The following is a 16076-nucleotide window of genomic DNA, read 5'->3' as shown; positions in this document are numbered from 1 at the left end:
CCAACTTACCTTCATTATTCTTTTCTTCACCTTGTCTCGTTCCTGCCCACCGCTGCCCTGGAGCATCTCTGGTGTTTTTTTTTTTTTTTTTTTTTTTGTGGTACATTGTCTCTGTGAGCACATCTCCCCTGCATCACCTCTTCGCTAAGTCGTTCTGAACCCTGACGTCTTCCTAATGTAGATCGCTGGTGCCTCTGACTCTTAGATTTAATGCACTTGTTTTTAAGAAGAGAACTTCGAGCTTTAACAAGGTTTGCAAGGACTGGAAAAACAATGGGATTGTTTCTTTTTATCAGAGACATTTATTCCACATTTTTTTTGGGTTGGCTTCTCTTGCTATTCATAATCACTTAGGAAACATTAAAAACGCAGACAAATGTAAGTGAAAGGAAGTCACTCATAGCTGTGTCACATGTTTGATATATGTCCTAGCTCAAAAATGCAACTATCTGTTTAATAAATAATTCCCATCTATAGGAGTGAGCATGCTCGAGTCATTTATCTGCAACAAATATTTTCCTCAGTTATTAATAGGAGAGGGGTATTCCTGGCTCAATATCTATGGATCTATGTCATATTTTATTTTATCCATCATTTATTTTTAGTGTTTTGATTCTGTCTAATGCTCTGCTATTTTAGACACTATTTCCAAGGACATACTGTTCACAGTTTCGTTGGTGGGGGAGAATTCTCACATCAGAGTTCTAGAGGCTCTCTGATGATCTCTTTGCAGGGAACAGAAAGGGAAGGGATGTGGAGACCATGCCCCTGGGAACTCCAGGCATGGCACAAGACTTGAGCAGATCCGGTTAAGTGAGCAGAGTGTTAACATGAGTATAAGGCATTCTTGTAAGACGGAGAATAAAACAGCTCCGAAGATACCAAGGGAAACAGTTTAGTACTTCTAAAAGGCGGCTTTGTGAGGCCCTGGAAACCTGGAACTGTGTTTCATGGCAACGGTTCTTTCCCCTTCATCCACCATGATCCTGAAACAAAGAAACGCCCCTCATAGGCTCAGGTGTTTGAATACTTGCGGGCATTTGGTGGCGCTGCTTGGTGAAGTTACCAAACCTTTAGGAGGTGGAGCCTTCCTGGAGGATATGTACCCAGCCACCAGGGGAGGGCTCTGAGGGTCTCCCTCCCTCCACTCCCAGTTTGCTGTTTCTGTTTCCTGTCTGTGGAAAAAAGATGTGAGCTCTTAGCTTCCTGCCACCATCTCCTACTGTTGCCATGCCTTCCCACCCCACCCCTGATCTGGACTCTTCCTCTGGAACTGTAAGCCAGCACAAACTCTTTCTTCTGTAAACAAACAAAAATCAAAATAAAAAATGCTGGAAAAATAAAAAGAGGCCAAAGTCACCAAATGGCTCCATTAACTTTTCTTTCCCAGTATTTTGGACGGATCTAGGGCCTATCATGTGCAATTACTCTACCACTGAGCCACACCCCTGCCCTGACTGCCTTCGTAATACATTATGTCCTCCCTATGTGTGGATTACCTTTCTCTCCCCTTTGCACCAACTCTGGATGGACTTTGCAATTTTTCATCACGCACTCTGGTGGTCTTCCTTATCTTCTGGAGGAGCAGGGTTGAAGTAGGAGGCAAATATTTGAAAAGCTGAGGCAGTCAATCAGCTAGGGAAGAAAATAAGCCGTGAAAGCCTTGCTCTGGATGAGTCATCAAGAAGTTCAGTTCAGCAAAATCTCTTTGGGGAAGCAGAGGGCACAGACTCTAATGGAGACGGATTTCCATTAGCACTGTGGATGTCATGGAAGTTTCAAGGCCAACAGGAGGAGAATCTGTGGCTGTCTAGAAAGCTGGGTTTGCCCCCAAGGATTCTGGGTGGCTAAAGGATTCCGAGTAGTTGAAGTCGTCGCCTTTTCTCTGATTGGAGAGTTGAAACCACTCAACATGTGGTGAAATATGGGGTGTTGGTCCCTTCCCAGAGGGAATTGCATAAATTGTAAAATTGAAGCAAGTTTAAAGCAAAGTGCAGGAATGTGGCACTGGGCTCAGAGTAGGGCCTGAATACCTTGTGTAAGTATGTAGAATCAAGGGAATTGTGTGGTGATTGGAAAGAAAATGACCCCCAAAGGGCATGGCATTATTAGGAGGTGTGGCCTTGTTGGGGTAGGTGTGGCCTTGTTGGAGGAAGTGTGTCACTCTGGAGGTGAGATTTGAGATATTAATATATGTTCAAGCCATGCCCAGCAAGACAGACCACGTCCTATTCTGCACACACAAGTTCTAGAATTCTCAGCTACCTCTCCAGCACCATGTCTGCCCGCCTGCACGATGCCATGTCCTACCTTGATGACGATGGACCGAACCTCTGAACTGTAAGCCACCTAATTTAATAGTTTCTTTTGTAAGAGTTGCCGTGGTCATGGTGTCTCTTCACAGCAATAGAAACCCTAACAAAGACAGAACTGCTTTCAAGAGTGACTCTCCTCCAAAGCTCGTTGTCTAGAGAGAACGTTCTGGAAGATGGTTAAGGGGTGGGGAGATGAAAGTTTGCCTGGGGAATTTGTGCAGCACAGGCCCCAAGTTGAAGTGTGGTGGCATGGAGCTGGCTGGTGGTAGCCTGCACTGCCTGTGCCATGGTTGCTCAGTGTGGCATGAGGTCCTACAGGTGCCCCACTGGCTCAGGAACTTAGCTAATCCGTAGCTGGACCTGGAGGTGGGGCTGCCCTGCCATCCCTGGGGCTTTCTGGTACTGGCTAGTCCCTAGAGGTCAGCTGTGTGGATAGCAAAGCAAAGGAACCCTGAGCTTATGATTTCAAGTCTAGCTTCCTTTCCATAATCCTTGCCCCAAAGAAAAATTATTTAGGTTATTGAAGTAGATGGGTTTCTTTTTCCTTGAATTATTCACAGGAAATAATCTCATAATTCCTTGAATAGAGATAAGAGAGATAAGCTTTGTGTGTGTGTGTGTGTGTGTGTGTGTGTGTGTGTGTGTGTGTGTGTAGGAGTTAATGAATGTGTGCGTGCGTGCACCTGTATGGGTGTGGGTCAGAGATCAGCATCAAGTTTTTTGAGACAGGGTCTTTCTCTGAACCTAGTGGTTGCCAATTTGGCTAGATTGGCCAACGAGACAGGATTTTCCTGTCTGTCTCCTCAACGCTGTGATAACAGGTACACGTCATAGTGTCTTCTGGCTTTTTAACGTGGGCACTTAGGCATTGACTCAGACTCTCATGGCGTGCACCAGGTACTTTACTGATTGAACTGTCTCTCCAGTCCCAGATTTGGGTTTTTAAAAAGGAAAACGGAATTAGTAGAGTTTTAAAATACAAATTCCACTAAAATACCCAATAGTAGTTCACAGAGCATCGGTTTCTCCGAAGTCTTTGTTATGAGAACTGCACAGAGGTCACACAATCCTCTTGTGTGATTTACAGCAATTGTTTCTCATTTACCAGTCACCCCTTTCTTCTTTCTCCTCCTCCTCCTCTTCTTCCTCTTCTCCTCCTCTTCCTCCTCCTCTCTCCCCCTCCTCCTCTTCTCCCTCCTCCTCTCCTCTTCCTCCTCCCTCTCTCCTCATCCCCTTCCTCCCCCTCCTCCTCTCCTTCTTCCTCCTCTCCTCCTCTTCCTCCACCTCTCTCCCCTCCTCCCCAATCCTCCTCTTGTCTACTGTACAGGAATCTCAACCTCTTGAGCTCAGCTGATCTTCCTACTTTAGCATTCTTAGAAGTCATTTCTTTTGTTCTCTGTCTTTCTTATTTTATTATTTTTGCAGTGCCAAGGACAGAACTCAGAGCCTTGCTCATGCTAGGCAGGCATTAGACAAGTGAGCTACACGCTCAACTCTTCAGTTTTTCTGAGACGAGATTTTGCTATGGTAGCTCAGTCTGGCTTTGACCTCTAGATCCTTCTGTCTTCATCTCTTAAGTGCTAAGACACAGGAGTACACCACCATGCCTGGCACCCTAGCAGCCATTTCTTACTGGGATCAATTTAACCATTTATGAGAGTTTTGTGAGAAAAGCAGTATGCTTCCTACTTTCACAGATAAAGTGAAATGAAGCCTCCAGGGTTGAACTAATTGGCGCCAATGATTACTAGAGAGGAGCTAATTTTCCAAAAAAGGAAGAATGTTCTCTGTAGTTTTTAACCACATCTTCAGGAGAAAGAAAAAAATGATACTATCCCTTTATTTTCTATAAAGACAAAATATACCTGGTAGATACTTTTCTGTGTTATTCAATAGCTTCTGAAAACACTTTTCTTTTTGAGACAGGTTTCATGTAGTCCACACAATCTTTGCATTTGCTATGTAGCTGAGGATGGCTTTGAACTTCTGATTCTCCTACTTCTACCTCCTGAGTGCTGGGATCACAAATGTGCATCATCACCACACCTGGTTTTTTGTGGAATCATCTCTCCAGCTCACAGTTGTGTGTAACTCCAGCCTTAGGAGATCCAAACTTCTCTTCTGGCCTCTGTGGGCACCAGTCACACACATGATACACAGGCATACGTTCAGGCCAACACTCATATATATATATAAAGTAAAAAATAAATAAAAATCTAAATTTTTAAAAAACAAGACAGCTCTTTCATACATTCCAGTGATTTTTATGTCACCCTGTTAACAATGGTAGCCTTCTGTCACTCAGTTTCCCCAGATGTGCACACTTGAATTTTGTTTCTGCCACGCTTGGCACCCCAGGCAGCTGGTCTCTGAGACTCCAGGTAGTTCTTCTGGCTCTGCCTTCCATCTCACCAGAGGAGTGTGGGGATTACATGGACACATCATGGTATCATGGCCTTTTCAATGTGTGTGCTTGAGATCAGGCTTGTGTAGCTAGCACTCTTACCCACGGCGCCATCTTGCTGGCCCCGTAATTAATTTTTATATATGGAATAACTTCAGAAGGAGCCTGTGCTTTGATACCCATTTATAGGCACCAGACAGTAAAACAATGCACCGCATAGATGGAAAATGTCTTCGGCCTCCAGGGTTTGAAACACTATAGCAACGAGAAGTTCAAGGGCTGTTCTCTTCTAACCTGGGAGCACATCCAAGAGGGAATTAAAAGAGTACATGTAAAATGCCATTCCTCATTCTTCTCTGAAAATATTTTGCATCTAGAATATTTATTTGCAGGTCACTGCTCTGAGCACACTAAATGATTTACTGGCGGAACAAAATGTTGGATTCACAGTGGCTTCATATCCTCAAGGGCCAGCAGGATATGTGCTTAGCTTATCCTAAGAGGTTGTGTGGTTCCCTGAGTAGATGGAAGGGCACACCTTTTCCCAAAAAGCAATATCATGAAACTATCGACTTACTATGCTGAGAAACTGGGAACAGGTAGAGCAGAAAACAGTGTTTCCTTAAGGTTCCATGGAAGAGAAAAATCTTCATTGCCACTGGCCCCAAGTAAAAGATTGAATTGGACAATATGAAGCAAGTTAGGTTGTACAGGATAGAAATATGGCGCTCCATAGTTTAGTTTAGAAAGTAGTGATAATAGGTCTGAGAGAGACCAAGTAATCCATAGCTAGAGTGTATATCAGGACCGACACTCTGGCATTAGAGCCAGAGAATGCTCTATGTGAGTATGTATATGTGTGTGTGTGTGTATGTGTGTGTGTTTGTAAGCATGCACACACATGTGCATGTGCAAAGGGTGTGTTTAATCAATGGAAATGTATGTTTGAAACCACTAGTTAGGGGTTTCCCAAACTTAACAAGGTGCAATTCCTGGATTCTATATTTCTAACAATCTCTAGTTCCAGCTTTATTGTGTTGGACAAACCTCTGGGATCGCTTCCGGGATCACAGGTCAGTGCAAGCTGACGTTCTTTATTGGTCAAAACTAGGGTGAGTAATTGAACCTTTTTGTTTCTTAGTTTCCTTGTCTTTGGACTGTGGATAACAAGAGTAGTTCCTGCATTACAGGATGGCTTTGGGAAGGTTAGAAAGATGAGTGAATATATGCAAGACATTTATAAAAATGATAACTCATATACATATATATATGTGTATATGTGTATAACTCATATATATACATATATGAAATGCATAGTTTTCTTTCTTTTCAAAAACTTTTTTGAACTTAAAGATATATAGCTCTGTCCATATAAAGAACTCTTTTTCATTTTTAAAAAGTTGTATAATATTCCACTCTTTGGATGTACCATAACTCAACTTTTTTCTCTTGAGGGATATTTATTTAGGCTGTTTGAAATTTCTCCTAAACCATTTGTGTGATGCTTTTAAGTCTCAAATACTGGATGAAACCCTCTGCATGAAACATTTCTGTAACACAGTCCACAGAATGGAACACAGTCCACAGGAGGAAGTTTCTTGAACCCTCTCTCCATCCCTTCCTTTTTTTCTGGTAGTAAACTACAGCCAGCTGGAGTGTCGTGTGGAATTTGCGCTTTGTATTATCAATCTCTGTCGAATTACATTGTCATTTGCTTCTACCATGGTGGAGTGGGACTAGAAAACAGCCACTAAGGAAGGAGTAGCTGGCAGACACAATCCAGAAAGAAGCCCTTTCCCAGCAGAGTGTCAACTCACCAGTAGAGGGCTCTCTCCTTTTGGGAAAAATAATGTCTCTGGGAAAATTTTCAGCTTAAAACCCAGGCATGGACTATAGTCTGAGGACTATGCCACTGAAGATCTAGGGATTAGCTCATTACTGTGCGAGTCTGTCTTTTGGGGCACTGACGTACATGTAGCTGTGGGGAGGAAGAGAGCCTGGCATTCTCCTAAGGTTTTAGGGGCAGGCTGTGGTTTGATCTAGACCAGGGCATTATGGTTCTGGCCTTCGCCTGTGTTGTCATATTAGAAGTCACATGCAGATCCCAGGTTACGTCAGGGTGTATTCCCTGGGGGTATGCTTATAAAACATGTTAAGAGCAAATTTAACCCTGTTGGTGAACTCCTGTTTATGTAAGTGGGTAAGTTCTCTCCCAACCATGAAATCCTTTTTATCACCTCAGAGAGGAAGAGCTTGACAGTGTCTTCAGGGACAGTCTGGCGAGGTGGAGCTGAGCTATTACTGCTCTTCACTCTCTGTGCTGTTCTCTTCCTGCCCTTCCCTTTCAGTAAACCAAGGCTGGAAGAGTGCAGATCGCCCAACGTCACCCAGCAAGTGCCTACTTCGCAGGAAGTTCGTAAGTTCCTGAGCTGAAATGGCGCTACTCGCTTTTTAAACTAAGAGTAGAGGCTGTTTCCCAGAGAGGTTCTCAACATGTGGGTCATGACCCCTCCACCGGGGTCACATGTCAGATATCTCGCATATCAGATATTTATATGCCATTCATAACAGTAGCAAGATTACAGCTATGAAGGAGCAACAAAAATAATTTTATAGTTGGGGGCCATGACAACCTGAGGAATCATATTAAAGGGTCACAGCATTAAGAAGGCTGAGAACCACTGCTATAGAGTGTCTCCCTCCCTCTAGGCCCCAACCACTTGCCCTTGTCTGAGAAAGTCAAGGTCACTGACCTGGCCCCAGCGAGGAAGTGTCTCCTCTACTTCTCAGGACAGTATTCTCAAGACAGAAGGATGTTCACGTACTTCAGTTTCTCCGCTCTTCAGGGCATATCCTGGCTAATACTGAGCGAAGCCCCAAAGACACCGAAGGCACAGGCCGACTGCGTAGAACATGCTTCCCTGAAAATGGTCTGTCCCGGGCGATGATGAGTCATTGGCACAGGCACTCAGTCTACCTGAAGCTGGCCTGGTGCGGCCCTGTGAACATGTGTGGGAAGGCCGGGGCTGGCTAGCATTTCTCAGGCCAAAGCTGCCCTTCCTGTCTTATTTGGGATTAAGAAAGAAAGAGCACAGAACGAAGAAGAAAGGTGAGCTCCCCGTTCGGATTGTGGGCACCTGAACCCTACGGGAACTTTTAACAGCTCTCTGCCAATCTTACACACGGAGGGCACTGGTTAATGGAACTGATTAGGAGTAACCAAGTTAGATGGCCTTTCTGTGCCGTTAAAGCCCTTCACGGCTTTCAGACCCCACAGGCAACCTTCCAAGATTTTGTGTTTGAGGATTTTTTTTTTTTTTTGCATAGATTACCTCATTTCTATTCCTAGTGTTATACACCTGCCAAGCATTCACCAATAACATTTGCTTGTTCAAGTCTCTCTCGGGTTGCAGTAAAATGACATGCAAGTTTCTAACTGAAAAGAAATGATTCACGGAACTGATGTTAGGAAGGGGGTTATAGCTCACCCCCCCAACTTCAATAATCTGCATTCATACCTGACTTCAGAGAAGCTTGTGTTTTACCAGGATAGTTGGGAGGGACTTGCTGAACTAGGGCAGGGCCCACCCCAGAGCTCCTCATCTGTTATGTTTGGAGTGGGGCCTGCAGTGTTTAACAAGTTTCCTGGGGGTAATGATGTTTCTGGTATGGGGACTGGACTTAAAACATGGTTGGTTTAGTTATTGTAAGGTTGAAAAGCCTGAGAAAGCAGAAATATGGGTCCTTTGTAAAGCTCTGGAGGCGGAACTGGGTTCAGAGTCTTCTAATGCTTCCAATTATGTGATCCTGGCTAAGTTCCCTTCCTCTCCCTTTCCCTTTCCCTTTCCCTTTCCCTTTCCCTTTCCCTTTCCCTTTCCCTTTCCCTTTCCCTTTCCCTTTCCCTTTCCCTTTCCCTTTCCCTTCCCTCCCCTTCCCTTCTTCCCTTCCCTTCCCTTCCCTCCCCTTCTCTCCCCTCCCCTTCCTTTCTCTTCCCCCCTCCCCTCCCCTTCTCTTCTCCCCTCCCCTCCTCTTCTCTTCTCTTCTCCCCTCCCCTCCCCTCCCCTCCCCTCCCCAACACCTTCATTTTCTCATACCCAAAGCAGGGATTATAGCTTCTCGTTCACAGGGTTGTGAGTATGAAGTTGCATGTGATTGGTTTAGCAGATAATATGTACTTACTGCATTGACGTGTAGAACATGTATAATGAAGTGCTGGGCATGCAGCTCGTTTGGTAGAGTGCTTGTCTAACATATGTGAATCCTGCTTTTTTCCCCCCTAGCACCACATAAGCATGGGTATTGGTGCTGCACGTCTGTAATCCCAGCACTTAGGAAGTAGAGAAAGAAGGACCAGAAATTCAGGGCCATCCTTAGCAACATATTGAATCTGAAGCCAGCCTGGGCTACACGAGATCCTATCTAAAAATAACCAAAAAAAAAAAAAAAATCAAAACTCAAAATGAAACGATAATGAACAACTATTCATTAAAATATTTTTGTGTATCTTTGAAGGAGTTTATTATGTTTACTAAAAGTAGATCAAAATAAAAATAGTTAACTATAAGGCACAGGTACTTTAAATAAGTGTGAGGTGGTAGTACACTTTTCCCCCTAACATAATATTTCTATTGATTATTTGGGAATATCACATAATGCACCCGGCTCACACTCCCTTCCCTGTCCTCCCAGGCACAAGGTGGTGGTACTTTATTAAATTAGGGAAATTTCCTGAAATGAAACATAGCTTTTGTATTATCAGCCTTTGTTATTCCTGAAGTTAAGAGCAGTCGAAAGCCTCTGCCCGCAACAGCGCCCAGGAGAGCGCAACATCAATCAGCACACAGCTTTCACAGAGTCGTGATCGGCAGCTTTTGAAATGACGACGAAACCCGACCCGACGAAACCCGGGGCTTCCCCAGCTGGAGGAGTGGGCAAAGCTGCTTTGAATTTTCAAATTTGTTCTTGAGATTCCCACCCCTTGTAACATTGACTCCCTTCCTGGCCTGTCTTTGGTTAAGGCTGTGGCTTTCCAGAAGGCAAATGGTATTTTCTAGGCGTAATAGCACATTCATCCAATAATACGCACTGACTCTTTCAGATTAGATTATGTGAGATTAGCTAGGTGTTACCTCGGAAAATGCAGTGCCTTGCCCCGAGGGGAGGGAATAGGATACAGGCAGCTGACTCTGAGGAAAGATGTGGACTCTGTGGGGACATGGCTACCCAGGGCACGGGGCGGGGTGGGGGTGGGGGGATGGGGGATGGGGGCAGGAGTGAACTGCTGTGTCTCTGCTCAGACAGTTCCACTTTCCAGTCCTGAGACCCTTCTATCTTACATGGTTTATAAGGCCTGTTGTGTAAACTGTCTTGTGCACCGAAAATGGCTTTGGCTTTGGAGATTTGGGAGCCTCAGTTGTACCAGCTCTTCTTTGGACCTTTGCCCCAGTGGACAGACCCACTGGTTATGAGGAGAGTAAAACGCAGATCTAGGAGATAGTTATAGAGTTAAGCCTTGCTTTGGGGCATGCAGGTAGCAGTAACCCAGGGAGTTCGTCTCCTGCTCCGTTTTTAATGATGACTAAGTCACCTGAAGCAAACATTACATCAGCCTTATCCTAATATCATGGGAAATCCTGAGCCGACTGAAAGATAAGGCTTACTGGAGAGCAAGCTGTGACTTTGTTTCATTTTAATAGTTTGTGCTGACTGGGAACCTTTAAACAATCCCACTGGAGAGTTTTAGTGACATTTTCCTGGCTAACCTATCCGCTGGATCAGTACACGAAGCCTGCTTTCTATGTTGACAGCAGCCCATGAGGTTTGTTTAACTCATGACAGAGCACCATGCGTCCCTTCTCACTGTTAAGTGGGAGGTCCTAGGGAGGATCCCGGAGCCCTTTTCAAGCCCCTGGGCTCTGCTGCAGGCTGGTTCTAACCTGACGGCTTTCCTGGTTCTTCTGCTAGCTCTTGGCAGCCAAATGGCCCTTCCCTTTGAATGTAAAGGAAACGAATGTCCACTTACCGGAGCCTGCGACAATACAATGCTGCCAGATGGGTTGGTTGATGGGACTGAGCTGGGGTCCGGCTGGTCAGTCCCTACCTTATCCTCATTTGGCAAATAGTGGGTGTGAATGAAGGGTGGGCCATCTCTGTGGCCAGTACCTTCAACCTACATGAAGTCTGTGGAGGTTGAGCCAGCGCTGTGGCCTGGGGAGGGAATGCAGGGGGCAGGGAGAAGGGGTGAGGACAGGCTGGGATCGTTCTCAAGGCCAAGTGCTACAATTCTGTGTACGTATCCACAATATATTTATAGAGAATATGGACTTTCACGATAAATAGTAAGTGAATAAGAGGGTCGGAGAAACTGAAGATAGTTGAAAAGTTTATTTAGCTCCTGATGTTTTATTGATAATATATGATACGATGTCATAGGATGATATTATATGTATTTAGTCACTAAACTCATGTAACTTTATACAACACACATGTATGTATGTGACTACAGTCCCACAAAGGAACCGATCAGTCACATTATTACCTTTTCGTGGCAGAAGTATCTAAATTGAGTTGCTGTGTGAGCACATTTCCAGTATACAGTGTTGCAATGGCAGACTCATGCCGCCAAACACACTTGCTAGTTCTGCTCTGTTTTCCTATATATTCTACCTCTCCCAAGCCTGGTTCTTTCTCCTTTGATGTCTTTGATTCTGTCTCTTTGTCTTTTTTCTTTCTTCCTTCCTCCCTCTCCCTTTTTCCCCCTCCTTCCTTCAAGTACCTGTAAGATCACGTAGTACCTTTGTTTCATTTAACATAATGCTCCCTAGGGCCATCCGTATTCCACATGATGAGATCTTGAGCACTGTCTAAGAGGTCCTAGGAGCACTTCCTAGAAAGAACTCAGATTAGGCATGTCAGTGAAGCCCTTGGTCACCTCTGGAGCTGTGGAATTAGAGTCGGTGATCAGTTCTAGCAGGCAGTCTACAAATGCTCTGGCTAACTCTTGTTTTCTGGATCATATCCAGGCTTTTCTAGGCACATTTGCAAATAATTCTATAGATGATGTTACAACTCACACTCCACGTTGGGCAGAGCCTACTTTGGAGTTTGGATTTATCGCAGAAATGAATATTCAGGGTTCTTTTGGATAAATCTTTTAGAGCAGTTCTCAACCTGTGGGTCATGGCCCCTTTGCGGGAGGTTGAATGACCCTCTCAACCTCTTAGGGGTCGCCTAAGACCATCTGCATATCGGATATTTGCATTATGGTTTGTAACAGTAGCAAAATTACAGTTATGAAAAATTACAGTCATGAAGTAGCAACAAAAATAGTTTTATGGTTGGGGTCACCACAACACGAGGAACTGTATTAAAGGGTCGCAGCATTAGGAAGATTGAGAACCACTGTTTTAGAGGAACCTAAAGCAATTCAGTTGAGGTTTTCGTGCATTTTACTGGAGGTGACCCTTCCGTGCTAAGGGTCTTGTAGCATGTTACTATTCCTCATTGATTCTCCCTCCAGGAGGAAATCTTTTCATGTAAAGCAGAAAGGCTCATTTTTCTTTTGTCAAAAGTACAAACATGTCCTAATACTATGGTGAAGAAAAAGGTCAATGGCACTGTTTTCTGTTGCTTCTCAGGGTTGAAATTCTTGCTGATGGGATAGGTGGAATTCGTAGAGTTTGAGGAAAATTATCTTCCTGACCTCACAAGATCTCTCTTTGTCATTATAAATGTTTATCCTCATAAAAATCACTATGATTAACCCTGCAGAAGCTCAGAGAAGTGCCTTGGCCAAGGTGCTCTGGAAAAGAAGTGGTGGATGACTGGTCCTTCCATTACCCCAAGCCTTCCCACGTGATCCTTTTATGGTGACTCTTCTCCTCCTGTCCATGCCCTGGCTGTCCTCGCATGAACCTGCTTCCTCCTGTGAACTTTTCACTAGTTGCCACAATCCTCCCAGATGTTTGCATTTTCAGATGTTGCGCCTGCCCCCTGCTTCTGCAGGAAAGAGCAACTTCTCCCTAACTTGGTTGTGACCTTTTTTTTTTCCTTTGGTTTTTCGAGACAGGGTTTCTGCATGTAGTTTTGGTGCCTGTCCTGGATCTCGCTTTGTAGACCAGGCTGGCCTCAAACTCACAGAGATCCGCCTGGCTCTGCCTCCCGAGTGCTGGGATTAACTTGGCCAACACTTTTCTTTTGGGACTTGGCTTTCTCATCTTTTGTGTGTTGTGGGGGAGGGCAATTGACAGGCACTGTCTTGCTTGTTACTTCATGTTTACAAATGCTTCTTCACCAGGAGTTAAGAGTCCAGCTCTGAGACTCTTCAAGATTCAGTGAGGCTCTGGGTAGACAGAGAACCCTGGGCTCCTTACCCCCAAATTCTTATGGCCTTTGCCCTGAACCTGTGGCATGTCACCGTGGTCAGAGCACTTCCGGTGCTCTATCTTGTCTTGTCCCTGATTCTCATCTTCATCACACAGTAGGTGTGAGACCTTGGACAAGAGTATAACTTGTCCCTGCATCTGTTTGTTCAACTGTAAAAAAAAAATGGGTGAATGATAATTGACCCACACAGATTAGTTGTAATGATTCAGCCAGTTAATATTTTATTTAAAAGCACCAGATTAGTAAAGCCTTCATTTTTGTTAGTTTCTATCTTTCTTTTTAAATTAAAAAATTAAAAAAAATTTACTTATTTTATATATATGGTATTTTGCCTTCATGCATATCTGTGTATCACATGGGTACCTGGTGCCTGTGGAGGCCAGAAGAGGGCATCATATCCCTTGGGACTAGAGTTCAAGACAGTTGTGATCTGCTATGTGGGTGCTGGGACTATAGCTTGAGCCCTCTAGAAGAGCAGCCAATGCTCTTAACTGTTGAGCTGTCCCTCCAACCCTCTTTTTAAACTTTAATTTTATTATTTACTTATTTTTTGAGGTGTGTGCATGCATGTACATGTGTTCATGTTTGTGAAAATGCCCATGCACATGTATGTGCAGGTGTATGGCAGCCAACGGTCAACTTCTGGTTGATCTTGTTTTTTGAGACAAGGTCTCTAACTGGTCTGGGACTTGCTGATTAGGTTAGCCTGATTGGCCAGGAGTTCTTCTGCCTATGCCTCCCTAGTGCTGGGATTACAGACATGCCTGGCTTCTTGTTTTTTGTTTTTTCCTTTTTTTAGAACTTCAGAACTGAGCATTGTGTATCTACATAACTCCTGCTTCTCCCTCCCTTCCAACTCCTCTCATGTCCCCTCTTCCAAATTCATGACTCTTTCTTCTTTGTTATTGTTATCTATATATGCAAATGTATATTTGTGTGTGTGACACACCCCTGAGTCCATTTAGCATTGCTTGTATGTACATGTGTCCAGGACTGACCACTTGGAGTGGGACAACCTATGCAGGAGCTTGTCCCTGGAGGAAACTGATTCTCCTATTAGCAGCCATTGACTACTCTTCATCTAGGTGTGGACCCTTTCAGAATTTTCCACATTGGCATGCTCATTGATAGTCTATGCTGGTCTTGTTCAGTATGCCTGGTTTTCAATGTGGATTCTGGGGGATTGCATTCAGTTCTTCATGCTTACATGGCAAATACTATTCTAACCGAGCTATCTCCACAGCCCTACTTTCTATTTTTCTTGATATTGGACTTAGAGATAATTTTTTTTATAAACAATAAATGACCAGTAGATAATCTTTTAAACCTAGTCTACCCAATGAGACACTCAAGCCTCTTCATATTTTTTAACCTCCGTGTGTCAAAGTACATAGCCACTCTTCATGGTCACTGATCCCAGGTCTACAATGCCTCCCCTATATCCCATGCTAGGGACTGCACACAGCCCTATTGCACATTCTAAGCATGTGCTCTACCACTGAGCTACACGTGCAGCATTCAACTTGGTGCTTTTGATGGCATTGGTTTGGGGACCTTTCCCTGTCTTCCTGTGGTACCTTCACACTTGCCTTTAGGCTTACTTCCATGGAAGTCATCTTGCCTTCAGAGCTAGATGTCCACTGTGATAACACCTGCTTTGTGTGCCTCGGGAATTAGAGTGAGGACCAAAGGCGATGATTTCCATGATGAAAGTGCTGGAGAAGATGGGCCGCATCCACGGGGGTTGTGATGATGGTACTTATCATTCCTGGCTGGTCTTCTGATGACTAAAAATATCTACCAAGTCTGGGCCTTCTCAGCATAGTTTTATCTCTCTTGGACTTCCCCATGCTGGCCAAGAAGCCTGACAGTTTAAGCAGCTGAAGAATTTGCTGGTAGACGGCACTGTTGGGGGTGGTGAATGCCTGGGTAATGAATTACCTTCTTTAGGGCCCCAACGGGAAATCTGGTACCCTGGAAAGCGTTAATTTACTTCACTTGAGTGAATGCGTTAGACCCAGCAAGCATTTCATTTGCCCAGGCAGCCCATTGTGATGATGACATTAAATAATCATTATCATTACGTGGAAATCCTGTCACCTTGGGGATTTAGAAAACGTTTCTCAAGTCACAGACACACAAGCAACCCAAATGAGCAGAGTGTGAAGAAAACATTTGTTTGTAATTGTCAGCATTTGGCAAAGGCAGGGGATGAAAGAATGAAGTGAACTATGGCTTTGGAGTCCTTCCAGTGGGTATTTTTTTCCCAACCCCAAAACACTGGAGATGAAGGAGAGAAGCCTTCCTGTCCTGGACCATGAGCTCTAGGGAGGAGGGCAGGAGCTTTCAACTCCCTTACCCCTTGGTCCAGGAAGTCATTTCAAAGGGAGCTGTCTCTAGGGAAAAGCAAGAGCCTGTTGGCCAATATTTATTTATAGTCTTATACCCTGTAAACTTGTCTTCTTTTAAAAAATTAAGAGCAAAAAAGCATTTCGGCTCTTGTTTGCTTGGACCACCTCCAAACAGCACTATCTGCTTTCTTTATTTCCTATGCTGCTTGCTCAACATCTGTGGTCTTGACTCAATTGGTTTCATTCCTACGTCCTCCCTTATTATTAATGTTCTTATTATTGGTTAGTTCTACATTTTCAGTGTCCTTGACAATCTTTTTTATTAGCTGATCTTTACAACAGCTCAGCGAGGTGGATCAGCCTCATGGACTATTTATCTAACACATTGTCCAACGTTTCCTTTGGTTGGCTTTTGTTAGAATTTATTGCAGCCATTTTGTTATTTCTGTCTGATAGCCGTCCTTCTCTGAGAAACTGCTTCTCGCTCTTCCTCGCAGGGCTCCATAAGCCAGGGACTGTGTCATCTGCTTTTAATTCATTCTGGGTTCGGTCTCCCCTCTTCCTGGCATTCTCACGCTCCTCAGAGTTATTGTTGCTTCTGCTCTCAATGCAGTTGGAACC

At 44.2% G+C, this 16076-nt stretch overlaps 1 long non-coding RNA gene across 1 annotated transcript in view; it reads right to left on the bottom strand.

The window, feature by feature from the left end:
* Nucleotides 1–879: 879 nt before the first annotated feature.
* Nucleotides 880–16076, bottom strand: part of LOC121822843 (uncharacterized) — a 29934-nt gene continuing 14737 nt past the window's right edge. The window contains exons 3-4 of the long non-coding RNA XR_013044843.1: nt 1500–1635; nt 880–986 (exon numbers count right to left, since the gene is read on the bottom strand). This is a non-coding gene — a long non-coding RNA (uncharacterized LOC121822843). The remainder of the gene's footprint in view (nt 987–1499; nt 1636–16076) is intronic.

This window comes from Peromyscus maniculatus, chromosome 15 (assembly GCF_049852395.1).
Source record: "Peromyscus maniculatus bairdii isolate BWxNUB_F1_BW_parent chromosome 15, HU_Pman_BW_mat_3.1, whole genome shotgun sequence".
Lineage (NCBI taxonomy): Eukaryota > Metazoa > Chordata > Mammalia > Rodentia > Cricetidae > Peromyscus > Peromyscus maniculatus.
This window is presented reverse-complemented; position numbering and strand designations above follow the sequence as displayed.